The following is a 27,025-nucleotide window of genomic DNA, read 5'->3' as shown; positions in this document are numbered from 1 at the left end:
GGGAGCTGGGGAGGGCCTGGTTGGCACTTTCAAAGGTCCCTGGGGTCCAGGGCAGCCTGGGGGAGTGTGGACATGTGTTCCGTGCATGGTTTCATTCAGGGCAGGTATGTTTGGCTGCATGTCTGAAACTGACACCCATGGCTAAGGACCTGTAAGTACAGTGTGGGTTAGAGCCCCTGCTGGCATGCCTGCCCTGGGCACATGTGCCTGTGTGACCTGGGGCTATGCCGGGCACTCACGATTGTACACCAGCATGGAGGAACAGATGAGCTAGGAGAGTAGACAGCAAGTGGCCTACAGCCCCAAGCGGGAGCCTGGCCGAGGGAACGATGGGGCTCTGTCCCTGCTGGGCCACCTTGGCCATTCTGGTCCCTAAGGCTGGAAGTGGCCAGAGCCTCCCCGGAAAGAGTTGATGGAACCTTCTGTTGTCTGGAAGGCCTGACTTTAGTCCCCTCAGCAGTGGGAAAGTGGAAACTGGGTCTTGGGGAGCAGACAGGCCACTCTGCCTCTCACTTGCACAGCAACCCCGGGCACTTCCCCATTCTGAACCTTGGTTTCCTCCTATGTCAGTGGGGATAACTGTGCCTGTTGTGGGGGCATAGGAGGAACGATCACACAACACAACTCCAGTGGCTGGCCCAAACCAGGGGTTGAGTCTGTTGCTTAAGGCTCTGAATGTATTCTATCTGGAAGAGAAATCACTAAAACAAGGTCACAGTCTTAGGCTGGGTTCTCTAAAGAAGCAAAACCAGTGAAGCATGTATGTATATACGTATATACATACATACATACATAGAGAAAGGTTTATCTCAAGGAAATGGCTCATGTGGTTGCTGAGGCTGGCAAGTCCCAAGTCCATGCGTCAAGTGTCAGGCTGGAGGCCTCTTCTGACTCATGTAGCTACAGGGGCTGACAAATCCAAGAGCAGCAGGTCAGAAGGCAGGCTGCTAGCTCATGGGTTGCAGGGGCTGACAAACCCAAGATCAGCAGGTCAGATGGCAGACCGCTGGTTCACAGGCTGCGGAGGCCAACAAATTCTAAGATTGGCAGGCAGTACAGCAGGCTTCTGGCTCAAGTCCCAAGAACTGGAGATCAAATGATGACATGCCAGGATCCAGAGCAAGGGAGCGAGTTTTACCAGAACATCTATATATATATATATATATATATATATATATATATATATATATATATATATATAGGATGCTGGCCACATCCCCCAGGAAATTGTCCTTAAAATGGATTTGTTAGTTACATCAGATCACATCATGGAAGATGATTACATCATTACATAACTGCCAAACCACTGCAAATCATGGCCCAGCCAAGTTGACAAACAAACCTAACCATAACAGTCCACCCCTTGACAACTTGGCACCTGTACACATCTCCTTAAACCATACACAGTCTCTAAATAAAGACAATTACAAAGTCATACTTGCACCTAACACGTGACAACTATCATGCATACAACCAAAACACACTAGCCCCACTTAAATTTTATATTTTATAAGTGAAGAAAACAAAAATATTTGATACACACATACAAGGAAGAAATACTCATGACAATTATAGTTCTCATTTCTACAACTGGTCATGGGGTTGTAACTGGTATTTAGAACCATCTTCTTCCACCACCCGTTTCATATTCCCATTACCCTCAGCAAGCACCTAAGCTGGCCATGGTTCTTTGCCTGGTCCAGTGACCCAAACCTTCATTCCGGAAAGATCTGGGCCATTAGTAATCATGTTGGAATTGCTGTAGTTTTCCATTGACTTTAATCACAGGGCATGGTAGTATTACCAGATGCCCTAAGGGATCTCTCCTGTATTCCAGACATACTCTTTTTTACCTCCATTATGCAACATCAATCCAATTTCCCCTTGGTAGTCAGGGTCAATCACATCAGCCAGTAACTCCCTTCAGAGGCCTAAGGAGCCCAAAGTGGCCAGGTGGCATTCTTACCTTCAGGTCCAATGGAGTCAGTGATGTGTCCCAGGTGGGAGCATAGGGTCTCAGGGACAGGAAGCAAAAATTTTGTGAGTAGCTCACTAGATGTAATAGTGAGTGGTATGAATCCCATCTGCACCCCTTGATTCCTGGAACCATGAATGCTGGCTATGGGAGAAACAAAGCCATATATTGGACACTGGTTTAGAGAATATACAGCCTCCTGGAGAACGTTGTTACAACGCTGCAGAGTGTTGCTGCCTAGCTGGCACCATAATTGTGTCTTTAGAAGGCCATTCCATCATTCTGTCAAGCCATTTGCTTCAGGATGATGGGGAACATGGTAAGACCAGTGAACTTCGTCAGCATGGACCCATTACCATACTTCATTTGCTGTGAAGTGAGTCCTTTAACCCGAGGTGATGCTGTGTGGGACACCATGACAGTGAATAAGGCATTGCATGCAGCAAAGGCAAATCCCTATAATCCCTATCCAGACTAAGTGTCTATCCCAGTAAGAATGCAATGCTGCCCTTTCCACGATGGAAGCATCCAATGTAATCAACCTGCCACCGGGTTGCTGGCTGATCACCTTGAGGAATGGTGCCATATCAGGGGCTCAGTGTTGGTCTCTGCTGATCCAGATTGGTTACTCAGCAGTGGCTGTAGCCAAGTCAGCCTTGGTGAGTGGAAGTCCAAGTTGCTGAGCCCATGCATAACCTCCATCCCTGTCACCATGGCCATTTTGTTCATGAGCCATCAGGCAATGACAGGAGTGGCTGGGAAGAGAGAATGACTGGTTTCCACAGAATGCATAATCCTATCTACTTGATTGCCAAAATTCTCCTCCTCACCATTGCTAAAATGGTGAACATTCACATGAGACACACATATCATCACTTCTTTGGTCCATTCAGAGAAGTCTGTCCATATATCTCTTCCCCATAACTCCTTGTCACCAATTTTCTAAACATGTTCCTTCCAAGTCCCTGACCATCCAGCCACACCATTGACCACAGCCCATGAATCAGTATACAGTCTCACATCTGGCCATTTCTCCTTCCAAGCAAAGTGAACAACCAGGTGCACTTCTCGAAGTTCTGCCCACTGAGAGGATTCCCCTTCACCACTGTCCTTCAGGAAGGTCCCAGAAAGGGGCTGTAGTGCTGACGCTGTCCGCTTTCAAGTGGTGCCTGATTATCACACAGAACCTTCTGTAAATCAGACACGAGTTTTCTCTTCCTCAATCAACCAGTCATAAGGAACTCCCCATGAGACTATAGGTGCAGACTTGAAGAGGGCAGGTAATGTGACAGGAGTGGAGACCATGAGCATTTGGGCCACTTCCTCATGCAACTTACTTGTGCCTTCAGGTCCTGCTCAGGCCCAGTCTTGCATGTACAACCTCAGTTTAATGATGGAGTGCTGCTGTGCAGGTCCAACTTTATCACTTAGTGGGTCAGACAACACCCAGTTCATGATGGGCACCGTAGGCCGCATGGTCACTTGGTGGCCAATAGTTAAGAGTTCAGTCTCTATTAAGGCCCAATAACAAGCCAAAAGCTGTTTCTCAAAAGGATTAGTTATCTGCAGAGGATGGCAGGGCTTTACTCCAGAATCCTAAGGATCTGTGCTGTGATTCACCAGTAGGGATCTGCCAAAGACTCCAAAAAGAACCTGCCACTGACACTTCAAGCACCATTGGATCAGGCAGATCTTATGGCCCAAGTGGCAGAGTGGCTTGCACAGCAGCCTGAGCCTGTTGCAAAGCCTTCTTTTATTCTGGCCCCCACTCAAAACTAGTAGTTGTTCTAGTCACTTGATAAATAGGCCAGAGTAGCACACCCAAATGAGGAATATGATGCCTCCAAAATTCAAAGAGTCCCACCAGGTATTGTGCCTCCTTTTTAGTTGTAGGGGGGACCAGATGTAACAACACTCCACAGCACTGGACTCTTAGAAATTTCACTGAGTGGAAGGCACCTGAATTTTTGTGGGATTATTTCCCACCCTAATATTTTACCAATAAGTTCAGTCATTGACACTTCTTCCTTACTAGGTCCAGTCAGCATAATGTCATCGATGTAATGGACCAGTGTGGAATCTTGTGGAAGGGAAAGGTGACCAAGGTTCCTGCAGACTAAATTATAACACAGGGATGGAAAGTTGATATACCTCTGAGGTAGGACACTGAAGGCGTATTGCTGGCCTTGCCAGCTAAAGGCAGACTGCTTCTGGTGTTTCTTTGAAACCAGAATCGAGAAAAAGGCATTGGCCAGCTCAGTAGCTGCATACCAAGTACTAGGAGATATATTAATTTGCTCAAGCAATGAAACCACAGTCTGGAACAGCAGCTGCATTTGAGTCACCACCTGATTATGGTAATCCACTGTCATTCTCCAAGATCCATCAGTTTTTTGCACAGGCCAGCTAGGTAACTACACCACCTTGTCTTTGTTGATTGAGTGCCACCAGTTGGCCCCTACCACCAAGGGGTCCAGTCAGCCCCACTGTAGGTGTTCCTGTTGTTAAATGCTGTTGAGTCAGTTCCGACTCATAGTGATCCTATGTACAACAGAACAAAACACTGCCTGGTCCTGCACCTCTTCACAATCATTGCTATGTTTGAGCCCATTGTTGCAGCCACTGTGTCAATCCATCTTGTTGAGGGTCTTCCTCTTTTTTTGCTGACTCTCTGCTTTACCAGCCATGATGTTCTTCTCCAAGGACTGGTCCCTCCTGATAAGGTGTCCAAAGTATGCGAGATGAAGTCTCACCATCCTCGCTTCTAAGGAGCATTCTGGCTGTACTTCTCCCAAGATAGATGCATTTGTTCTCCCAGTAGTCCGTGGTGTATTCAATATTCTTCGCCAATGCCATTATTCAAAGGCGTCAATTCTTCTTTGGTCTTCCTTATTCATTGTCCAGCTTTCGCTTGCATATGAGCTGATTGAAAACACCATGACTTGAGTCAGGCATACCTTAGTCCTGAAAGTGACCTTTTTCCTTTTTAACACTTTAAAGAGAGGTTTTGCAGCAGATTTGCCCAATGCAATGCATCATTTGATTTCCTGACTGCTACTTCCATGGGTGTTGGTTGTGAATCCAAGTAAAATGAAATCCTTGGCAACTTCATTCTTTTTTCCATTTATCATGATGTTGCTTATTGGTCCAGTTGTGAGGATTTTTGTAGATAGATGTCTTAATTCAGTTAGGGCAGTTCCCACTGTCAAATCTGACTTAGGTAAAATAGCAATCATAGCAGTCTTCAAGGATGCTGGTGCTACCTTCACAAATTCATTCCTCACCATTGTGGTTAGAGATGTGTCCTCTGGGCACTCCATGTATGGGTCTGTGGTTCTAACCTGATAAATCCACTCTAGCATGCCAGTTTCCCTAAGCCTTTGGATACCTTCTTCTACATGTACCAAGGCAGGTCTGGTACTTCAGTTCAATTTAGTGTAGGCTGCTGTGTTATCCATGCTTCAGTGAACCAACCAAATAAACTATTAGATTCTTTCCTAACCTCTCAAGCTGAAACACTGAATGAAAAATCTGTGTTTAGTTGGCCCATATCAATAAACACAGACTGATCCAACTTTATGTTCCCTGCCTCATTATCCCACCCCCTTAACAGCCATTCCCACACATATTCCCCAAGTTTCTGTTTGTATGTGTTAGAAAAGTCATACAGTTCTTTTGGACTGTAGCATACCTCCTTCTTGGTCACACTTGGTAATTCACCCTTTCAGGGTTCACTAGGATTTAAGTCTGGTTATAGGTCTAGAAGCAAAAGCGGGTGAGGGTGGTAGTGGTGGGTCCTAGGGACATTCAGCAATGTCTTGTAAGTCATCAACCTCAGGCGATCCTCCAGGCACCACCCCAGGCGATATCTCAGACAAAGACTCCTCAGGCACAGCAGGGTTAATCTCATCAGATGGAGGTGGAGGGAATAATAGTTTTACTGGGAAGCGTGGCCTAGCAGACAAAGATGGAGTAATCTTTTCAGATGGGAGTAAGAGAGCAGAAGTGTTTCAATGGAATTTAAGGGCTCCGTGTCCCCAGCTTCCTGATTATCTGCCCATATGTCCCCATCCCAAGATTCAGGATCCTGTTTCTTCCCAATCAATGCCGTCACTTTAACTTCAGACACCATTTGAGGTTGTGAATTCAGCTGGCATTGTAACTCAGCCACTCTTACGATAAGACTCTGGATTTAGTTTTTGGCAATATCGGCTCTGTTACAACAAGAAATAAGGCTTTCTTTGAGGGCACAAGTGGCAACTTTGAGGTCTTTTATGCAGCGTTTGGGCTGTGGCTCTGAAGCCCTGAGCTCATCTCTTTCTTTCACCACTTTTCAAGTGAAAGTAGGACCAACCAACTGGCTTCCCTATACTTCTCATTATAACAAAATTGTAGAAACATATCAAACATGCAATCACCCAGAGCCTACTTCTCACCAATACTTGACCTATAGGTGGTGATATTTTGTGTATTAATATTGCGACCTCATGCCATTGACTACCAACACTCTCTTTAGTGCTGGAGGCAGAGTCATCACTGCCTTTAAGACTAGTCAGACTTGAGAATCAATTTAGGAAGCTCACCTTGAGAAAATTTTGTTTCTCTAGAACCACTCCTGGTACTAAATGTCTTAGACTGGGTTCTGTAAAGAAGCAAAGTCAGTGAAGTGTAAATATATATCTAGAGAAAGAGAGATGTATCTTAAGAAAATGGCTCACACAGTTGTAGAAGCTGGCAAGTTCCAAGTCCTTGGGTCAGGCGTCAGGCTGAAGGCTTCTCCTGACGCACATAGCTGCAGGAGCTGATAATCCCAAGATTGGCAGATTAGATGGCAGGCCACTGGCTCACGGGCTGCAGAAGCCGTCAAATCCCAAGATCAGCAGGTAAGGTGGCAGGCCACTGGCTCACAGGCTGTGGAGGCTGGCAAATCCCAGAATCAGCAGGTCAGATGGCAGGCTGCTGGCTCAAGTTCCAAGAACAGGAGGTCACATGAAAACAACCTGGATGCAGGATCCAGAGCAAGCAAAGCGAGCTTTGCCAGAACATCCAAATATATATGTGTGTGTGTATATATATACATATATATGTTATATATTTTTTTTATATTATACATATTACATGGAAATCCTGGTGGCATAGTGGTGAAGTGCTATAGCTGCTAACCAAGAGGTCGGCAGTTCAAATCTGCCAGGTGCTCCTTGGAAACTCTATGGGGCGGTTCTACTCTGTCCTATAGGGTCGCTATGAGTCAGAATCGACTTGACGGCAGTGGGTTTTATATTACATATATTACTTATATATATTAGTTACATATATTATATATATTACATATATATATATATATTTGGTGCAGGCCGCGCCTCAAAGGAAACTCCCCTTACAATTGATTGGCATATCACATCAGGTCACATTATGGAGGATGACTACATCATTACGTAACTGCCACATTACATCATTACCTAACTGCCAAAACATTAAGAATGATGGCCCAGCCAAGTTGACACATGACCTTAACCATCATAGCCACAGAATGTGTCCTTGATCTTAAGTATTTCCATTTAGCAAATTAACATTTTAAACCCACACTCAAGTGAATGCGATGTAATTGAGCTTCACTAACTGAAGACGGAGTGTATTTTGATACAAGGTTAAAGTGTGCCCCGGCCAAGTGTCCTACCTGATGTGGCCCCTGCCACCACAGCCAGCTGCACTGCCCAGAGCCCAGCAGGCAGAGGGGTCCCCCGGGAATGGAGGGGAGCAGAGCAATCGATGCCCCTCAGAGCTGTGCATCACAGTGAGCTGAGGCACCTGGAGCCTTCTGAGCCTCCTAAATCTCTCAGTGTCGCTCCACTGTTTTCCAGCTCCCATAAAGCCCTGACCGCCTGCCCCCCGTTCACCCACTGACACCCGCAGCCTTGGGGCTGGCATCGGGCCCAGCACCCCTACCCATCTACTCAGAGGGAAAACTAGTTGCCATGGAGTCAACTCCAACTCATAGTGCCCCCACGTGTATCAGAGTAGAGTTTTCAAAGGTTGACTTTTTGAAAGTAGATCACCAGGCCTTTCTTCCAGGTGCCTCTGAGTGGACGTGAACCTCCAGCCTTTTGCTTAGGAGCCTAGCGTTTGACTTGCTCCACCAGGTTTCCTGTAATAGCTTTAAAGAAAAAATAAAAACTTTATTGGGGTATAATTTACATACCATGGAATCCTCCATTCTAATGGACGACTCAAGAATTTATAACAAATTCATAGAGTTGTGTAACCATCACCACAAATCAGTCCTAGAACACCCCCAACACCCAGAAAGTTTCTTGGTGATGACCCTTTCTGTCACTTCTACCACTGAGCGCAGCATCATGTTCTGCATGCAGACCTGGCTTTGGGCAGTCCCTGGCAGGAGGGACAGAGTAGACTCTGGGTGGACAGGGATTCCTGCAGCCACTGGCTGCCCCAGTCAAAGCCAGGCCAACCCCTGCTTCCCTGTACAAGCTGCCTGGCAGAGGGGTGTCCGTGGCTCCTCACAGGGAGGTCTAGCCCCTGCAGCTCTGTGTCAACGTTCATTCCTCACCTCCAGGTTCTGCCTTCCCTGGGGCCCTCTAAGCCCTCCCACTCTGCTCCCCGTGGGTGGCTCGGATCCCCATTCATCCGTGGCTCTGAGCTAAGCCTACTTAATTCCTTTGATCGCAGCTCAGAAACCAGCCTCCTGCTGCTGTGTGGCTCAGTCTTCAGGGCCCTGCCTGGAGCCCTGAGCTGCCTGCTCAGCACCGTCTCCCCTGGCCCCTACCCTGGCCTGCTTTCCCACCAGATTCCCTCCCAGGGGGCCTATGCTGGGTGGGACCAGCCCCAGAACTGGCTCAGGGAGCTGAAAGAAGGGCTCAACCACCAGGGCTTCGTTGCAGAAACCTGCTTCTGCTTGGAGCTTTGCGGTTTGGCCCATCTGGGGCCAGGGCTGGTGCTGCCTTTACCGCTGGAGCAGCTGATGGGCAGGGAGTGGGTCTGTACCCAGAGTACCTGGCTGCAGGCCTAGCCAAGGTCACTTCACCTTCCTGTCCAGAGGCCCAGGGACTACGGGTCATCGTCATCCCTGGCCAGAACTGAAGAGGAGGGTGTGGGCAAGTGCCCAGCACGGTACTGGCCCTAGTGGTCCTCACACTTGGTGATCAGAGCCATCATCCCACCCCTTTATCCCCAGCTCCCAGCCCTGTGCAAGCATGATGCCTCTGCCCCAGACCCTGCAGCCCAGCAGAGGGTCTGCCAGTGTTGGGGGTAGGGGGACACTGGGTACTTCAGGACAAGAGGTAGCAGCACAGGGGCAGGAGACTCCGGGGTGGGGCCCTCCAGAAGGAGGAGGCATTGGGTCCGGAGTGACCGAGGCTGCCATGGCAGGATGAGCTTGCAGGCCAGGGCCCAATTCTTTTCTCCTTTTTACCCCCTTGAAGGGCTCGCCCACTGACCCCATCTCTGTGGGAGTGACCAGCCAAGCGTGACAGTTCTGGCCACCCTCTGTGGGTGCTCCAGGCAGGACCAGACCCCACAGACAGACGTTTCTTACTTTACCTAACTTCTGGAAGCCTGCAGAACCTGGCGGGGAGCGGGAGGCACACCCTGAGCACAGACCCCAAAGCTGGAGAGCAGGGCCCAGGCAGGCTCCCCGGGTGGGTGGACAGCTGCTGAAAGAGCTGGTGGGGACCCCCTGGACACAGCCAGAGTCCTCCAGGGGAGAGGGGAATGGGATGGGGTCTCAGTTACCTAGGGCTCCTACAACAGAAATACCACCAGTGGGTGCCTTTAACAAGCAGATTTATTCTCTCATAGTTTAGGGGGCTAGAAGTCGGAATTCAGGGCAGCAGTTCTAGGGGAAGGCTTTCTCTCTCTGTCAGCTCTGCGGGAAGGCCCTTTGTCTCCTTGAGCTTCTGCTCCTGGGTGATCTTCCTGTGGCTTGGCGTCTCTCTTCCCCCATCTCTCTGCTCGCTTGTTTAATCTCTTTTATATCTCAAAAGAGTTTGACTCAAAATACACCCTACACTAATCTGGTCTCATCAACATAACAAAGACAACCCATTCCCAGATGGGATTGTAACCACACTCATCGAGATTAGGATTTACAACACATACTTGGGGGGACACAATCCATAACAGATGGGATTGGGGGTTGGAGGTAAAAGTTGCTTCATCGCTGCTCACTGGCCCGGCTCTGCCTTCGTGGCCCCCATCCTCCTGCCCCCCAGAGAGGGAGAGGACCCCCATGGGGTGTGCACACAGGCCTCCTTCAGCCCTCTCTCCTGGCCGCTTTCTTCCCAGGCTGAGTCTAAAGTGAGAACCAAAGGAAATGAGGAGACCAGCAATTCATTTGTGAGCTGCATTGTGTAGAGGGCTCTTAATTAGACCTAATTAGAGTAATTAACTTTCAAATGAGAAACTCGGGTTTTTTCCCTCCTCTCTCCCTCTCTTGCTTTCTCTTCATTCCCCTTTTGGAAAATGAAACCAGGATAAATATTTGAATGGCTCACTGCTGCCTGGGAGGTAGAAGCCGGCCCAGAGGGCACCTCCCCCACCCCCCACCCCCCTCATCCCGCCTTGGCACTCTGGGGTGGGGGCTCTGGAGAGAGGAAATGCACGCTGCCCCTCCTCTTTTGTCCCTTGCCCCTCCTCTCTCTCCCTGTCCCTATCCCTCTTCTCTCCTCCCCTGCCCTCCCCTCCCTGTCTCTGTCTCCCAGCCACAGGCCTGGGCTTCTCCCCTCCTCTCCCTCCCCAGCAGGCAGAGGGTAGGGCAGAGGGCAGAGGGTGGGGCCTCAGGCTCCTGGGAAGATGGGGGGGCCCCTGCTCCCTGGACCAATGATGTTCCCAACATTCAGGGTCCAAAGGTGACTAAGACTTTGGGTCCCTTGGACAATTTGATTTTGGAGAAGTGGGACAAGAGGAGCTGGGGGTACACAGCCCATCTCCTGTCCCTCCACCCCCACTCACCAATGCCCCGCATCCCCATTCCCCCAGGCCCAGCAGCCCAGACTGTGGCCAGTGGCGGCTGCTCACTAGAGGACCAGGTCCTTGGTGGTCAGTGCTACCTCCACCCAGGTGAGGCCCAGGGGGCCTGGACTCCGCCCTCCACCCTCCCCACCTGGCCCCATCATGGATTCCCCCACCCAGGCGAGGCTCAGGGACTCCTGGACCACCACCCTCCCCACCTGGCCTTGTCATAGGCTCCCATGTGGAGGGTGCCGCCCCATTGCCCCTGTGACAGGCCTGCGTGTCCTGTGTTTCCACCCACCGCCCAGGCTCAGTGCCTTCCTTCCGTGGGGGACAGGGTGCACCATTTTCCTTGGCAAGGTGTCCACTCCTCAGAGCTGCCGAAGTATTTATTACACATCTTCCTCCCCCGGCTGGAGGCTGAGCCCCTCCTACTGAGGCCGAGGGGGTGGGGTGTTGCCCACCCCGGGAGGGGATCTGATGGGGAAGAAAGCCCGGTCTTCCCCCTCCCAAGGGTGCGGCAGCTTCGTCATACTGTCCCTTGTGGAGCAGGGGACTGACCCATCCTATCTTCTGGGGGACTTTGAGGGTTAAATGGAATTCCTGCCAAAAAGAGGGGCAGGGTGCCCCCTACGGGAAGTACTTGATGCTGTCTGGGTTTGCCCCAAACAACCCTGTACACCTCCCTTCTGTAAGCCACTCCCCCTCCACGGCCTCCCCACCTGCAGCCTCTGCCCTGGGAGGCTCGTGGCATGTGGTAGGCAGCCCAGAGATAGCATGTGGTAGGCAGCCCAGAGATAGCCGTGAAGCCACGCCACCTGACTGGACGGTATTTCAGGCCCTCCCACACCTCAAGCCTCCCTTTCTCACCCCCCCAAAATCTGCCACGGAAGAATCCCTTACACCAACACCCCAGCATCCGCATTGGTATCCCCTCGGCCTCAGCCTAGGCTATGTGGAGTTACAGCTCCAAGGGGGCCTGGCAGCAGAGCAGGGCAGCGCTGCTTCTGTGATGTTCTGGACCGCATTGTGCTCAGGGTGCAGGCTGGACTCACCCACCACCTCAGCTTGGTTTGGGGTCAGCATCAGGGCTGCTCGGCCTGGCTCTGGAAGGCCCGTGGCAAGGTGGAAGGGCTGTAGGGCTGTCTGGCCACCAGCTGGCCTGAAGGCGCCCACAGCACCTGGGCAGGAAACACTGCCTGCTGGGAAACCTGCTTTGCAGCTGGTGGCCCTGCAGGGGCGGGGGCGCCCCGTCTGCAACACTGTTGGACCAGCCAGGCAAGAAGCAGGCTAGGGGGCCCAAGGGGCCTCCCCCAGGGTGCTTTGAGCCCAGTGCTGGAAGAGACCACCAGGCCTTTCGGGGCCTTTTGCGTTCAGGTCCATCTGCCCTCCAGCTCTCTGGTTTCTGGAGACTTCTTATCCTACCAGGGGCTTCTGAGTAGAATGTTCTCCAGGGTGGTAGCGTCGCTGCCACACCAAGGGGGTCTGGGGCTGGGTCAGAAAGATGACTCGTGGGAGGCGCTGGGCCTCACCGCCTCTACTCCCAGCCTTCAGTGTCTGTGGTCCCCAGGCTCCCCAAAGACTTGATGTCAACACCTGTCATCTTGACAGCCCAGGGACAGAGGGTCCATGCCCACCTCCCAATCTAGAGGACTGGGCCAGTCCACTTTCTTTCCTCCTCCAGGTTGGCCCCCGGGCCTGTCACTTCATCCTCAGCCCCAGAAGGGAACCTGACAGGTCACAGAGGGCGACAGCCTGGGTCGGATGCCTCCAGGGGAGCTGGTGGGAGAGAGTGTACGGGAGGCCAAGCCGCTCTTCCCTCCCCCAGCGTGAGCCTCCCTGCTTTGCGGCTGGAGGAAAGGGGGTGGCTCGGCAGCTGACCCCTCAGTTTTGGTCCTTAGCTGTCACCCCCACCCTCCAGACAGCCCCCGCCACACCCGCAGTTGCTCAGGAGCGTGCTTGGAATAGCTGCAGTTTGCGAACCACCTTCCCAGAAAGAGTGGTGGTTTTTTTCCAGCCCAGTAGCCTGCGTTCCCAGGCTGGCCTCCTCCCCACCTCCCGCAAGGTTCCGCCGAGCAGGCTCTGCCCGCCTGTCTGCTCTGCCGCTGCCCACAGCCTCCAGACCCCCGCCCCGCTACTCCCCGCAACACCCGAAGGTTCTGTTAGCACAACTTGGTTTAAATGTCTGCTTAGTCCTTAGGAGATCAGGGGTCAATCTGCCACAGCTCCTTCCTCTCCATTTAACTGATCTAACTGCACGATTGTTACAAATTCCATTTTATTACAGCTCTGCTGCTCAGTCCAATTGAATTACTAAAATCACATTTTCTCAGAAGTGCTGAATATGTAATTAGAGGAAAAATGATGCCCCTGCCTGCCTGTTAGGGTGGTTCACGCATGTGTGAGCTGTGTGACATGGGACAGCCACGCTGACGTCCTGCGTGTGACGGGCGGGAGGTGGGGCCGGTGGCTGGGAGGCTCCCTCGGCAGGGACGGCACGCGCGCATGTGGGTGTGTAGGGGTGTGTGTGTGAGGGCACACGCACGTGTGTGTCCCCAAGGTCTGCACCCTGCGAGGTGGTGGCCCATGCCCTGTCATTGGTGTGGGTAAGACCGTGTGTGTGTGTGTATGCTTGCTCGTGCGTGTGTGTGTGAGGGCACACGCACATGTGTGTCCCCAAGGTCTGCGCCCTGCGGGGTGGTGGCCCATGCCCCGCCGTCCGTGTGGGTAAGACCATGTGTATGCAGACAGCCCTATGATTGCCAGAGGGGAAAACCGCATTAACTCCCCGATTACAAATTAAACAATATCTGTGAGCCATTGTAATTAAAGGGAAATTCAATTCCGTTCTAATGCCCCATTAGGCCTGGCTTTGCCAGGGAAGCTGGGAGATGCAGCTAGTTTAATGGGGCCAGAGGTTACCAGGGAGCGTGAACATTCACCTGAGGTTTGCCCTCCTTTTTTAGGGCTCCCAGGAAACCCTGGTGGCCTAGTGGTTAAGTGCTATGGCTGCTAACCAAAGTTGGTCAGCAGTTCGAATCTGCCAGGCGCTCCTTGGAAACTCTATGGGGCAGTACTACTCTGTCCTATAGGGTCGCTATGAGTCGGAATCAACTCGACAGCACTGGGTTTGGTTTGGTTTTTTAGTTCCCAGCAAGGGCAGCTCAAGGAGGCGGCTGAGGGCTGTTTTCTGATGTGGGTGGTCCTAGGGATTTTTCCCATCTCCTGTGCCCCATGGCCCCAAGGCCCCGGCTGTGGCAGCTTGGTTTCCTTTGACAGTTGGGACTTCTGGTATCATGAATTCTCCTTACCTGCAGGGGGGCCCTGGGCTTCCCAGAGTGTGGGTGCAGGTTAGGGAGGGTCCCACCCAGACAGCAAGGGGAATTCTGACCCCAACTGCAGGAACAGGCAGGGCCAACTATGGGGAAATGGCCTTTGTCTACTACGCACCCCAGAGCATGTTGGGTTGCAGGAGGCCACCTTGTGTCCTTAGGGGTGAGGTCACCCCAGGTGCTGGGTCAGCATCCAAAGCCCCGTGAAGAGTTCGACAGGACAGGATGAGGGTGCAGGCCGGCGCCAGGAGCGTTTGCAGGCCTCTGTCCAGATGACGTTCTGTGGGGTGCCAGGGAAGCCACAGAGGTGTCTTCCTGGGGCCCTAAGCGTCCCTCCCCGCAACTCAGCCCCACATGGGGCCACCAACAGCTGTGCCTTTTATCTCTCTGTGACTCAGATTCTTCTCCTTTTTTGTCATCATTTAATGAATTTTATTTATTTGTAATTGTTGTTGTGGTAATATATATACATATGGAGCCGTGGTGGCACTGTGGTTAAGAGCGAGGCTGTTAACCAAAATGTCGGCAGTTCGAATCCACCAGCCCCTCCTTGGAAACCCTGTGGGACAGTTGTACTCTGTCCTGTAGGGTTGCCATGAGTCAGAATCAACTCAACTGCAACAGGTTTGGATTTTTATATGTATATATATAAAACCCAAAAACCCAAGCTGTCGAGTCGATTCCGACTTATAGCGGCCCTATAGGACAGAGTAGAACTGCCCCATAGAGTTTCCAAGGAGCGCCTGGCATATTTGAACTGCTGATCTCTTGGTTAGCAGCCATAGCACTTAACCACTAGGCCACCAGGGTTTTCATATATATATATACATACATACATATATATGTATATAAACCAAACCAAACCCATGGCTGTTGTGTCAATTCTGACTCATAGCAACCCTACAGGACATAGTAGAGCTGCCGCATAGGGTTTCCAAGCCTGATGTAAATCTTTACGGAAGCAGACTTCACATCTTTCTCCCACGGAGCAGCTGGTAGGTTCGAACTGCTGACCTTTAGTTCAGTGGCATTAATTACATCCACAATATTGTACAGTCATCACCACCATCCATTTCCAAACTTTGTCATCACCCCAAACAGAAACCCCGCTCCCCATCCTCCCCTCCCCCAGCCCCCATAACCACTAATCTCTCTGCCGCCGTGGGTGTGGCTGTTCAGGTATTTCACGTAAGTGGGGTCATACAGCATTTGTCCTTTTGTGCCTGACGTGTTTCATGCAGCATAATGTCTTAAAGGTTCATCCACGTGGCAGCATGTATCAGAGCGTCATCTCGCTTTATGGCTGAGTGATACGCCACTGTGTGGGTGGACCACACCTTGTTCATCCATTCATCAGCTGATGGACACTTGGATGGTGTCTTAGTCATCTAGCACTGCTATAACAGAAATACCACAAGTGGATGGCTTTAACAAACAGAAGCTTATTCTCTCAACAGTCCAGGAGGCTAGAAGTCCGATTTCAGGGCGCCGGCTCTGGGGAAGGCTTTCTCTCTCTGTCAGCTCTGGAAAAAGGGCCTTGTGATGCATCAGTCTTCCCTTGGGCTGGGAGCATCTCACAAGGGAGCCTCAGGTCCAAAGGACATGCTCTGCTCCTGGCACTGCTTTCTCAGTGGTATGAGGTCTCCCTGTCTCTCTGCTCACTTCTCTTTTATATCTCAAAAGAGATTAGCTTAAGACACTATCTAATCTTCTAGATTTCATATAACTGCCGCTAATCCATCTTATTACATCATGGTGATAGGATTTACAATGCACAGGGAAATCACATCAGATGACAAAATGGTAGGCAGTCATACAATACTGGGAATCATGACCTAGCCAAGTTGACAGACATTCTGGGGAGACACAGTTCAATCTATGACAGGCTGTTTCATGTGACTTGACTTCTGCTGGTCTCAGCGCACTCCTATGCATCCCTCAAGACGCTGCTGATCCCCCTCCTCCAGGGAGCCACCCCTGAGTTCTCCATGACCCTGCGTTCTCTGTCCCTTCCCTCGCACAGCTTCGGGCTCCGTCTAACTAAACAGGGCATTCCTGGGGGGAAGGGCCAGAGGTCCCACACGCTTGGGCATTGCTGACACCAAGAGGTGTTCATTAAAAGGATGGAGGAGTCCCAGCTTCTGCTGCCCACCAGCAGTGTGGGTCTCCGCCGTGCTCCACAGAGAGTCCTCTGGCCTAAGAGTCCAGGAGTGGCAGGCAGGACGTGGGGGTCAGTCCCAAGGGTGGATGCAAGGCAGAGGGGACAGCTTCGGTCTCTGCTTACACCTCACACCTGGGACTTCCCAGAGGTTAGAACAAGGGCGTGGCCCTCTGGGACCTCTGAGACCCCACTGGCAAAACCACAGGTGTCTGTCCACTCTGATGCTGCAGCCTGGTGCCCAGCTGAGTTCTGGGTGCTCCTGTGGGCTCTTGCCTCAGCCACAGGTGGGTGCCACATGCCCCAGGCCACCCTCAGGAGCCCCATGCTCTGAGAATCCGGGTCCAGCCGCCCACCTCTCGTGTCTGAAGTGTCGTGTGGGGTCTGGCAGGGTTCACAGCCCCAGCCGGTGTCTGAGACGGCGTCGGATGGATGATGGCTGCAGCTGGAGCTGCATCCACGCTCCCTAAGCCCAGCTTTATCTATTGGCCTCAGATCACAAGAGAATCCCCCAGGGCCTGAGCTAGACACGCACTGATTGCTGAAGTGAAGCGGCTCCAGAGAAATCCCCCGGCTACCTACCTGGTCCCTTCCCAGGCCAGGAGGCTGCAAGCAGATTAGTCTGCGGCCTTATCAGCACTCGGAGAGGGCAGGGGTTGGGCTGCTGGAGGCTTGGCTCTCCCTGGGCCCAGCAGCCTGGGAGGCAGGAATGGGCACACACCTGTGCACACATATGCCCTGGCTGAGCCTCCGAACCACCTTTAGGGAAGGTGGGAATAGTGGCCTGTTTTGTACCGTCAGCAGCCTTTGGGGGGTGTAAGAGCGGGAGTGTGTGTGATGTGAGTGTGACAGCGAATGTGAGGGCGTGTGAGTATGAAAGCACGTGTGTAAGCGTGAGTGTGAATGAGTGTTCATTTATGGGTGTGTTTGTGCCCATGTGAGTGTGTGGAAGTAGGCCTGTGAGTGTGTGCGTGAATGAATGTGCATGACTGTGCCTAAGCGTGTGTGTGGGTGTGTGGAAGTACGTGTGTGAGAGTGTGTATAAGTGTGCATGAGTGACTGGGTGTGTACATGTGAATGTCTATGTGTCTGTGAATGTGAGTTTGGAAGTATATGGGTGTGTGTAAGTGTGCGTGTGTGAGTGACTTGTGGGCGTGTTCACATGAATGTCTGTGTCTATGAGAGTGTGGGTGTGTGGAAGTATGTGTGTGTATAAGTGTACATGAGTGACTGCGTGTGTGTCCACATGAATGTGTGTATATATGAGTGTGTGGGTGTGTGGAAGTATATGAGTGTGAATACAAGTGTGCGTGTGAGTGACTGAGTGTGTACATGTGAATGCATATGTGTCTATGAATGTGTGTGAGTGTGGAAGTATGAGTGTGAGTGTGTATAAGTGTGCATGTGTGCGAGTGACTTGTAGGCGTGTTGACGTGAACGTCTGTGTGTCTAGGAGTGTGTGGGTGTGTGGAAGTATACGAGTGTGTGTATAAGTGTGTGGGTGTGTGTGATTGTGTGGGTGTGTTGTGTGTGCACACATGTGTGCACTCTCCCCCATGCTGTGGCACGTGGCAGATCTGGGTGCGTGTGCACCTGCGTGCCCAGGTGAGCTCCTAGTGTGGGGCACAGGGAGGTCCCACCCATCAGCTCACGTGCCGCTGTGTTTTCACTGCACGGGAGGAGGAGAGGCTGGTGCAGGGCTGGGCCCCTCCCTGACTGGTGCCACAGGTCCTGGCTGTATTTCCCTCTTGGGGTGGGGGCATGCAGGCGAGGCGAGGGGGGCAGAGGGCCTGGCGCCTGGTGTCTGCTCTCAGATCACATTCCAGCACCCATCCACAGCACGCGCTGGGCAGTCATTAACCCCTATGCCCCCACCCATGCCCGGCGCCTGGCGAGAGGCAGCTGGGCAGATGGCAGGGCTGGGGCTCCAGGGGAGAGGGCGCAGGGAGGCATATTAGCCCCACTAGACAGAAGGGACCGAGGTCTCTGTGGTGCAGTCGGTTAGCGCATTCAGCTGTTAACTGAAAGGTTGGTGGTTCAAGCCCACCCAGGGACATTTCGATTTTTGGAGCCCCGGTGATGCAGTGGTTAAGTGATACGGCTGCTAACAAAAAGGTAGGCAGTTCAAATCTACTAGCTGCTCCTTGGAAGCCCTGTGGGGCAGTTCTCCTCTGTCGTATAGGGTCGCTATTGGTCGGAATCGACCCTATGGGGCAGTTCTCCTCTGTCGTATAGGGTCGCTATTGGTCGGAATCGACTCGACAGCAACAGGTTTTTTGTTTGTTTTTTTTTAAGACAGACGGGCAGGGGCAGGGGCGGCTCAGTGGTAGAATTCCCACCTTTCACGGAGGAGAGCCTGGTTCAATTCCCAGGCAGTGCGTCTCAAGCACAGCCACCACTGGGCTGTCCTTGGAGGCTTGCGTGTCATCATGCTGGGCAGGTTTCAGTGGAGCTTCCAGACTAAGACTAGGAAGAAAGGCCTGGTGACCAACGTCTGCAAATCAGCCAATGGAAACCTGGGGGCTCTGGGATGGAGCAAAGATGATAGCCACAGGTGAGGCTCTGATTCTGCAAAGCAGAGACTCAGAGGAGCATTTGTGTTGTTTCTGTTTTGTTGTCTGCCATCAAGTTGGCCCTTGACTCACGGCAACCTCAAGCACGCGGAACAAACGCTGCTGGGTCCTGTGCCATCCCCATGATCGGCTGTGGGTCGGACCACAGTGATCCGTCTGTGTTTCACTGGCTGATTTTCTGAAGTAGATCAGCAGGCCTTTCTTCCTAGTCTTAGTCTGGAAGCTCTGCTGAAACCTGTTCAGCATCATAGCAACACGTAAGCCTCCACTGACAGGCAGGGGGTGGCTCCACATGAGGTGCATTGGCCGGGAATCGAACCCCCGTCTCTCCATGGAAGGTGAGGATTCTACCACTGAACCACCACTGCCCCAATAGCAGTAATAATAATGAAATCTGTTGCCATTGAGTCAATTCCGACTCATAGCGACCCTATAGGATAGAGCAGTACTGCCCCATAGGGTTTCCAAGGAGTAGCTACTGGATTCGAACTGCCAACCTTTTGGCTTCAGCCGTAGCTCTTACCCACTGCGCCACCAGGGCTTCTCAGTAGCAGTAATGGTGGACGCCTATATAGCACCACCACGTGCCGCCTGCTGGGAGCTTTTTTCACCTCTAACTCACTCGCCGTCATAGCAGCCTGTGGGGTGGATGTGACGCTGGCCTCGTTTTACAGGAGAGGAAGCCGAGGCACGGAGGACATGGGCAGCCCGCCCAGGTCACTCGAGTGGTCTGAGGTACAGGCGGCTTTTTGGCCCATCGGAGCTCATGTCCCCCCTGGAGCCACCTCTCCAGCCATGCCGTCACCACTGTCGGCAGTGACCACAAGCAGTTGTTCACTGAGCACTTACTGCCTGTCAGAGTCCCAGGGTGGTGCACACGGTGAACACGCTTGGCTACTCACCAAAAGGTTGGAGGGGCGAGTCCATCCAGAAGCGCCTTGGAAAAAAGACCTGGTGAGCTACTTCCAAAAAGTCAGCCGTTGACGCACAGTTCTACTCTGACACATGTGGGGTCGCCACGAGTCGTTGGCAACTGATTTTTACTGTCTACTGGGCGTTGGGTGGACATTTTACATGGACGTCATCCTCCCAGAGCCCCATCACCCCATTGTACAGATGGGGAAGCTGAGGTTAAGCAGGTGACCGGCTGCCCCAAGGCCATAGCTCACCTAGGAAGGTGCTGGGCGAGGGCCAGACCACCATGCTGTCCTGGGGGTGTGGGTGATCTGGGGATGGAGGGTAGGTAGGCAGGGGGCGTTCTTGGTCATCAAGGCAGCAGCCAGCCAAGCTGGGCGGGCACTCCACCCTCAGCCTCCTCGGTGAGGCGGGGAGACATCTGTCACTGTGACGACGCCTGGGAGGGGTGCTCCCACCTCCGTCTATGCATCATAGCCACCTGCAACGATGGCGGCTTTCTTGGAGCTGGGAGGGGTCGTGCTCCTGGGTACCAGGCTTGGGCCTCTGCGGCCCCCAGAGCTTAAGGGGGGGACCTGTCCTCGGTCCACCAGGGACTTCAAACTTAGCCACATTGAGAGTCCCTTGGGGCCTCAATAAATGAGCACGGGCCAGTTCTCAGTGGGTCCAGTTGGGCCAGAACATCAGCATTTCAGCAGGTACCCTCAAGGATCCTTGGCCTCTGTGTTTGTAGAGTGTCCAAGAGGATGGCAAGTGGGCATTTGGCAGCCTCTTGGAGCCCAGAGAGGAGAGCCTGGGTGAGGGATGGCTGTTGGCCCAGGGCCTGCAGAAAGGTTCTTGGTCGGGAGTCCATCTGCTTTCAGGCTGCAAGGGCCAGCTGCAGACTGGACAGTGCCAGGTGCTGATGGGCACCCGGCCTGGCCAGCCCAGGGCAGAAGCAGAGAGCAGGCATGGGGACAGGCAAATTGGGGGATGCCAGGTGGGAAACAGAGTGAGATTGGATATAGGAACAAGAGAAGGGAGGGGTGCTCACAAACAGGGCAGGGACCCTCCAGGAATGCCGTGCCTTCAGGGGCTCGTGCACCCTGGAGTCCCACTAGCCCATGCCCTCCAGCCACCTTCTGTGTGCCCAAACCCTGGTGAGTGCTGGCAGGGGCAGGGAGGCCGCCACTCTTGCCAGCAAGGTGCAGACAGTGTGGCTCTGTGGTTTGCCAGGATGACACTCACCCTCACCCAGTGACCACAGTGCGGCAGATGCAGCCAGCCCAAGGGCACAGAGTCCCTGCTCCCTCTGCGTGGCCTGTTTTCCCGCAGAAGGACCTGTTCCCATCCACAGAAGCCGGGAGGATTCCAGAAAGCCCGGCTTGGTCCAATCCTGCTGTCTAGCTCAGAGGTCAGCAAACCTGCTCTGTAAAGGACCAGACGGTACCTATGTAAGACTCTGTGGTGCTGAACAGTCCCTGTTGCAACTCCTCAATGTTTCTGCTGTAGTATGAAAGCAGCCACAGGCAATATGTAAGTGCCTGGCTGTGACTGTGTTCCAATAAAACTTTATTTGTAAAACAAGAGGTGGGCCAGATTGGCCCATGGGCCATATAGTTTGACCATGGATACCCTAGGCTTGCCCAGCTGAAGAAGGGGCAGGGCGGGCCATGGAAAGAGCCGGCCAGTCAGCTCAGGGTGGTCTCCCCTGTTCTAGATAGGACTTGGGGCTGCCAGACATCTGGCCCACTGTCCCTCAGAATGGGGAGACCTCCCAGCCAGACGGTGGCTGGCCCCAAAAGTCAGGGGCTGGTGGCCCGAGTGGCTGGCATTGCTGTGCACAAAGAGAAGAGGACTGGGGTGGCTGTGTGGGACCCCCAAACCGGAGCCCTAGCCCAGCAGACAGACACTCTGGGTGATGTCACTACATCCCAGAGCTTACCTGAGGGCCCCCAGAGATGGCCTCAGAGCCCGGAAGCTGGCCGGCCTTACCAGCCAGAGTGGACCTGGGCGTGACTCTAAGTCCTGCCCAGCAGGAGAGCCCCCTGCAAAGGAGTGATGCAAACCCAGAAGAGCCAGGGAAGGGCTGCTTTCGGAGCCTTGTTAGCAGGACTGATTGGAAATCTCCAGAAGCTCCCCGGTTCAGCCTTGCTGAATCGGCACCAGTGCACCAGGCCTTGGCCTGAAATCCGAGCCCCTGTGGCTGTGGGGAGGCAGGTGGGGAGTGTTTCTGCCCACCTCCAATGGGAATGAGGGGGGCATTGGGATGCCTCTTCCTAGTGGGCAAAGGGGTGGGCTGCCTCTGCCCCGCACCCCGTCCACCATCCCTACCCCCATCTGGGAGCCGGTAGCTTCCCCGGCCTCTCGCAGGGGGCTGAGGTCTCCTTGTCCCACCCCACTCAGCCAAGAACTTCCCTGCCCCCCTCCTGGCCGGCTGTCCCAGCCACCTAGCCTCTGTTGCGCAATGTTACCATTTCATAATACTCTGAAATATACATGAAGTTGGCTGAATGCAGACAAAATTGCACCATTTACTGCATGAATATTTCATGCTGGCTTCGCCCGGAGGTATCCATCTGATGGAGCTGGGAGCCTGTGCCCTGGACTCCCCTGCTGTCCACCACCCGGCCAAGAGTGGGCAGTGCCCCACTGTCACACTGAGTCGGGGCTGCCTGAGGAGGGGAGGATACCAGTGGTTGGGAGCTGTCGGGGCTTGGGGTGTCCACACTCCCGCAGCCAGACCTGCTCTTGTGGGCTGGGTGTTCAGAATAAACACTTACCAAGGCGGAGCACCCTGGGAAGTGGTGGGCACCACCAGGGCATTCCCTGGCTGTTTTTCTAAAACACTCGAGTCATGGCTGGCACTGCCCAGGGAACTACTGGGTAGAGCTTAAGTGGCCTGGCAGGGAGGCAGCCACTGACAGCTTCGTGTGCCACCTCCCCACCTGGCTCTCTGGATGCCTGGCCTTGCAGTCTCACCCTTCCTCAAACTCGGAGGCCAGGCCACTGGCACCGGGGCTGGTGAGGGCCAAGGAGGGAACTGCAGGCCTGGGGACAGCAGAGGAGAGGAGTCTGGGACATGCTGCCCACCCGTTCATGCGTGTGTGTGTCATGTGCATGTCTGTGTGTGCATGCGAGTGCACGTGTGCATATGTGTAAATGCATGCATGTGTGCACATGTGGATGTGCACACATGCACGTGAATGCGTTGTGCGTGTGTGCGCGCATGTGTGTGTGTGCATTGTGCATGTGTGCGCACATGCGTGTGTATGCATTGTGCGTGTGTGTGTGCATGCATGTATGTGAATGTGTGTGGGTGTGTGCGCATGTGTGTGAATTGTGTGTGGGTGTGTGCACATGTATATGCATGTGAATGTGTGTGAATGCATGTGTGTGTATACACCTGCACACAGGTGATATGAAAGAGCTGGTGCACACTCAGAGGATTTGGGAGAGGCTCTGCCACCTGCCAGCTGAGCAGCACCGTCCTCGATGTCCCCTGTGCCTCAGGGCCAGGAAACCAGTTCACGACCAATGCTACAACCTTCAGGCAGTCAGTGCAACCTCACCCCATGAGGGTGGACTTACTGTGGGAGAGGCATGGGCGTGGGTGCCCACGAGGCCCTTCTGGGTGCGTCCTCATCTCCCCGTGTGCCCTGTACTCTGTACAACAAGCGTCCTTCAGCCACCTGTCTCCACCCACCCGTCCATCACGGATCCACTCAACAAGCATTTATCATGTGATAGCACTGAGGGTGCAGTACAGACAGGATGATGTGGGCCTCGTGACGCTGGCCGTCTCCTGGGCACAGGGAAACAAGCAAGTAGATAAGAAAATGTTTACAAGTCGGCTTAACTAAGTAACTTTTGCCATTGAGCCGATTCCAACTCGTGGCGGCCCCTTGTGTCAGAGTAGAACTGTGCTCCACAGGGTTTTCAATGGCTGATTTTTTGTAAGTAGATTGCCAGGCCTTTCTTCTGAGTGCCTCTGGGTGGACTTGAACCTGCAGCCTTTCATTTAGCAGGTGAGTCTTTGACCACTTGTACCACCCAGAGATTCCACAGGTTGGCCTAAGTGCTATGAAAACAGGGCTCTAAGGTAGAGGTTGATGTGGAATTCGCTGTAGGCAGGGTGGTCGAGGAGGACATCGCCAATTGGTAGTTTTTAAACTGAAGGAGTGGAAGCGGCAGGGCATGAAAGGATTGCAGGGAACAGCATTTTGGGTACAGGGAATGGCATGTATGAAGGCTCTGAGGCAGATGGAACTTGGTAGCCCAAAGAACTGAAAGAAGGCCCAGTGGCTAGCACTAGGTGAGCAAGGCAGTGTCGGAGAGGGAGATAGGGGTGAGACTAGGAGGGCTTTGCAGGCTGGGGGCAAGAGCGTGCATTTTCTTCTAAGAGTGAAGTTTTGGGCAGGGAAGAGACACAGTCCACTGTATGCCACCTTTTTTTCTTTCTTCTTTTATTGTTGAAAGTATACACAGCAGAACATATACCACTTCAACAATTTATATGTGTACAACTCAGTGACATTGATTACAACCTTCTAGTTGCGCAACCATTCTTGCCTTATTTTCCAAGTTGTTCCCCCCGCATTGACATAAACTCACTGCCCGCTAAGTTTCCTATTTGACTGTACAAGTTGGGGTTTTCAGTTTGATCCCATATACATAGTTCTTCAAGAGAGCACAACGCTCAAGGCAGTCATTATTTACTAACTTATTGTTTAAAGACTTCAGGGGATATTTTTGGCTCAAGGTTTAGAGATTATCTTAGAGCAGTAGTTTCAGGGTTCATCCAGCCTATGTGGCTCTGTTGTTGTTAGGTACCATCGAGTCAATTCCAACTCATAGTGACCCTATGCACAACAGAACAGAACACGGCCCGGTCCTGCACCATCCTGAAAATCACTGTTATGCTTGTGCCCATTGTTGCAGCCACTATGTCAGTCCATCTCGTTGAGGGTCTTTCCCTTTTTTCCTGACCCTCTACCAAGCATGATGTCCATCTCCAGGGACTGGTCCCTCCTGATAACATGTCCAAAGTATGTGAGACAAAGTTTTGCCACCCTTGCTTCTAAGGAGCATTCTGGTTGTACTTCTTCCAAGACAGATTTGTTCGTTCTTTTGGCAATCCATGGTATATTCAATATAGAGAATCTGAATTCCATGAGAATTTGGAATTCTGTTCTACATCCCCCCCTCCCCAGACTTTGATCAGGATTCTTTTACAGAATCTTTGATCAAAATGTTCAGTAATGGTAGCTGGGCACCATCCAGTTCTTTCGGTCTCAAGGAAAAGGAGGCAGTTGTTCGTGAAGGCAGTTAGCCACACATTCCATATCCTCCTCCTGTTGTTGACTCTCCTTCTTCCTCTGTTGCTCCAGGCGAGTGGGCTGAATGCCACCCTTTAACTCAATCTCTGTGGCTGCTATGGGAGCCGGAGTCAGGCCTGTGCCTCCCAGCTCTCAGGACAGTCAATCTGTAATTGTCACTTGAGGGTGAAGTGGATGGTGCAGAATGAAAACTCCGCAGTGCACAGCCTGAGGGGTCCGGCCAAGCTCAGAGGTAGGCGGAAGAGGGCTGAGCTGAAACGCAGGTGCAAACCGTCAGCACCCATGATCCCAACTCAGAGAAAGGTGGGAGGAACTTGTCCAAGGTGGGATGAGAAGGGGGAAGACAAGTGCTGATGTTAAGGCTGTGCGGCTGCAGGCCTTTCTGTTTTATTTTCCTGGGATTATAACGTCTGTTTAGCAAGTAAAGACTGGGAGAAATTAAAGAGAATAGGGTGCTGGGTGGGAAACTTGGGGGAATAAGGTTCTTGCTCTTAATTGCTGTGTGTCCTTGGGCTAGTCCCTTTGCCTCTCTGGGCTCTGCTAACGAGAAGGGCTGGCCCACATGATTCTCAAGGCTGCTGGCTTCAGCCACCTCTGTCATTCTGTGATTCTCCTTCTGAAGCCCTGCACCCAACCTCAGGGAGTATGCCAACACCAGGCTTAGCTGGGCTGTCACCCACAGCCAACCCACAGGCCCAGATATGGACCTCATGGAGAAAGGCAGTGTCCCAAATGAGGGGACCTGGAAATCTTCCGGTAAGCATGGAACTGCGTGAACACTTTCTGGAAGGCCCATGCCTTTTGCCTCCCTGGCTGCACCCTCGGCCCATCTTGGTGAACTGGGTGCTAGGAAGCAGTGACGGTGCTGCCTGCTGCTTCCAGCCCTTCTGGCCTTTGTGCCAGCACCCAACCCCAGGAGGGATCTTGGATGTCACTAGTTCTGCACAGTGGAAGGGACCCCAGGGTGGGGTGGGGTGGGGTGGATGAAGCCAGGACCAGGGTGGGGCAGGGCAGGTGCAGCTGGGGCAGGGGCAGGGCAGGTGCAGCCAGAACCAGGGCGGGGAGGGGCAGGGCGGGGCTGTTGCTGCCAGGACCAGGGCGGGGTAGGGCAGGGTAGGGCAGGGCAGGGCAGGGCAGGGCAGGGCAGGAGGGGGCAGGGCAGGTGTACCCAGGACCAGGGCGGGGCAGGAGGGTGACTTGTTTACAGACAGGCGGTGGTGAGAAGGGGCATGAGGAGGAAGAGAGTGGCCCCAGGACAGAGACACAGCTCCCTGTGCTTCTGGGGTTCAGGAGGGATGGGGTGCCCGTTGACAGTGTCCCCCCTGCTCCACCCTCAGGGAGAGGGCCTGGAGCACCCTTCAGCACCTCTGGAGGCTGCAGAGCGGGGCAGCCCATCACACAATCAACCGACAGATGGACAAATGTGGCCAGGGTGGGAAGTCGGGGTTCACTCTCCCCAGGAAGTCAGCTCCACTCTCCCGCAGAATTCAGGAGCCACTCTCCCCAGGAAGTCAAGATCCACTCTTCCCTGGGAAGTCAGGGCCACTCTCCCCTGGGAAGTAGGGGTCCACTCTCTCGCGGGAAGTCAGGGTCCACTCTCCCCTGGGAAGTCAGCTCCACTCTCCCCAGGAAGTCGGCTCGACTCTCGCTGGGAAGTAGGGGTCCACTCTCCCCAGTAAGCTGGAGCACCTGGCGTCTCTGCCCCCTCCCTCTCTGCCCTTCTCCCTCTCTGCCCCTCTCCCTCTCTGCCCCTCTCCCTCTCTGTCCCGCCCCCGTCCTTACTGGGG

General features: G+C 53.1%; 1 protein-coding gene and 1 non-coding gene across 2 annotated transcripts in view; both read left to right on the top strand.

Moving 5' to 3' along the window:
* The window catches only part of RBFOX3 (RNA binding fox-1 homolog 3), a 551,245-nt gene that overhangs the window by 471,304 nt on the left and 52,916 nt on the right, over positions 1–27,025 (top strand). The window lies entirely within an intron of this gene.
* TRNAN-GUU (transfer RNA asparagine (anticodon GUU)) lies at positions 18,415–18,488 on the top strand. The gene has a single exon. It is a non-coding gene; the product is annotated as a tRNA-Asn (tRNA).

The sequence above is a fragment of the Elephas maximus genome, chromosome 19 (assembly GCF_024166365.1).
Source record: "Elephas maximus indicus isolate mEleMax1 chromosome 19, mEleMax1 primary haplotype, whole genome shotgun sequence".
NCBI lineage: Eukaryota > Metazoa > Chordata > Mammalia > Proboscidea > Elephantidae > Elephas > Elephas maximus.
Note: the sequence above shows the minus strand (reverse complement) of the source record. Positions and strands in the feature narration are given on the sequence as shown.